Source organism: Nannobrachium achirus (genome assembly GCF_963921795.1).
Source record: "Nannobrachium achirus genome assembly, chromosome: 13".
Lineage (NCBI taxonomy): Eukaryota > Metazoa > Chordata > Actinopteri > Myctophiformes > Myctophidae > Nannobrachium > Nannobrachium achirus.
In genome coordinates, this window is record NC_137833.1 from 699650 (window position 1) to 702149 (window position 2500).

A 2500-nucleotide genomic window follows, 5' to 3' on the forward strand; every position below is an offset into this window, starting at 1 on the left:
TATCTCCACAACCGTTGCCCCCAGCCACGCCAAATTTTGCACACACACTCCTTACCTGCCACACTACTACCTCCAAGGACCCCCGCAGCTCCAGGGACCCCCAGGTCCCTGGGGGACCCCCAGGTGTAATTTGGCCCTGCTCCTATCTGCACAACCGTTGCCCCCATCCATGCCACATTTTGCACACACACTCCTTACCTGCCAAACTACAACCTCCAAGGACCCCCGGAGCTCCAGGGACCCCCAGCTCCCTGGGGGACCCCCAGATGTAAAAAATGACCAAATGTGCTAAACTGACCAAATGACCACCCCAACGGGGCTGCTCACGGGGAATTCCCGGGGACCACCGACTCCTGGTGCTCCAGAACGGATGCAAAAGTGGTGGCGCCCCCAGTGGAGGACCCCCTACACTGCAGCTCACATAAAATGCCGTAACTCCGGCTAGGAGCGACCGGGACAGCCGGGGCCGGTACCTATTCGTCCGCCTTGGCGGCGCGGAGACCCCACCCCTCATTTCTCACATGGCCCTCATCTAGCGCCACCATGAGGCCGATTCTTGCAAAACACATTTTTGGACACTGCTCCTAACATTTTTGCCCTAAAATCACGGAAATCGGTACACAGTATGTCTACACTCATCCCATCAACATGAATCTGTCCCATATAGCGCCACGTCCAGGCCGATTTTTACAAACACATTTTTGGACACTGCTCCTACAGATTTTGCCCTAAAATCACGAATATCACTACACAGCATGTCTACACTCATGTCATCAACATGGATCAGGAAGATTTGGGAAAAACAAATTTTTGCCCTATTTGTGGAGATAAGTGACCGACGGTCGCTTATCTCCCGATTAGGGAGTCTTACTGGTTAATATGTTCTTGGTGCTTCGTGGTCTCTCGACTGCAGGGCTGGGGAACACAATTCTGCCTAATCGACCTCTTTATAAACAGATATATAAAACAAACAGGCTTTGCTTTTATATTTGATTTGCAGCCGCGACTGCAAACTAAATTCTGTCTCAAGTTGTTGTGTTGAAAGACACAGCTCAGCCGTGAGACTGACCAATCAGTATCAGCAGCGTGTATACGTCACTGATTTGGGCTCACTTGGCCCAGCCCGGACCCACTCTAGAGTGGAGCTGTTTTAGTACCCCGTTTTGTACCACATTCACACCACTCTACCCAGTTCCTTGTAGTGGAAAACCTGACACAAGTTGTTACATGGACTGGTGTTTTTTATCTCTACGTCTCGTCCACTAAACGTTGAGGCTGCAAAACCTTCTATATCTGTTACTTTAATGAGTCCTGTGTGTGTGTGTGTGTGTGTGTGTGTGTGTGTGTGTGTGTGTGTGTGTGTGTGTGTGTGTGTGTGTGTGTGTGTGTGTGTGTGTGTGCACATTGCGTGCGTGCACATTGCGTGCACTCTCACATGCTGCATCAAGCATACAATCAGATTACAGCATGAAGCCTGGAGTCATGTGACCTGGAGTCATGTGACCTGGAGTCATGATGAACTATTAGGCTGCATCAGCCCTCTGCTCATACTGAGGACCAGGGGGTCCCTGGGGGTCCCTGTACTGTCACACTGTCATACTGAGGACCAGGGGGTCCCTGTACTGTCACACTGTCACTGTGTTCATAGTGATGCTACAAGGACCCCTAGTCTAACCAGGGGGTCCGGGACCCCCTAGGGGAATCTGTGTGTGTGACAGGATAATTAGGCTATTTTGCATGAAACACTTGAATTCTGATGCACGCACGCACGCACGCACGCACACACGCACACACACGCGCACACGCACGTGACGCACGCACGCACGCACGCACACACGCGCGTATCAAAACAGCATCCCGGTATCGCCAGTGGAAGCTTGTGCTTGGCTGAACTGGAGGTAGGGAGCGCTCCGTTGTGTTCCCCTGGACCGCGCGGAGCTGACGAAATTCGGGGGGCTGAAGATTTACTATTCTGTCCATAACGGCACATAAGTCGTTAACGGTGCTGAGTCGGCTCATGTTTCATATGCGATGTTTCATATAATCATAAACATTCTATATTTATAAGGTATACATTATACTTAATAATTGGGACTAATTAAGAACCATTATAATAGTTATAATAAACCTACATTTACAGTAGTTTAGGCATTTTGGTTTGATAAGGTTGTGGGCAGAACAATTTGTCCTTGTTTGTTATTTGACTATTGTTACTTTAATTATAATTAAAGACACTTCATAGTGAATTAGTGATTATAATAAATAGCCTGTCATGATTGCTAGATCAGATTGTGTTTATAATATAACACCGGCGCGCCTCCGTCATCTCCACCGAAAACAAGCGCTCCCCCCTTGTTCCATTGTTGGAACCGGGATGCTGTTTTGATTCACGCCTCACACACACACACACACACACACACACACACACACACACACACACACACACACACACACACACACACACACACACACACACACACACTCACTCTCTCACACACAC

At 49.1% G+C, this 2500-nt stretch overlaps 1 protein-coding gene across 1 annotated transcript in view; it reads left to right on the forward strand.

Annotated features, from left to right (window-relative positions):
- The window catches only part of LOC308297059 (bone morphogenetic protein receptor type-1A-like), a 37191-nt gene that overhangs the window by 840 nt on the left and 33851 nt on the right, over positions 1-2500 (forward strand).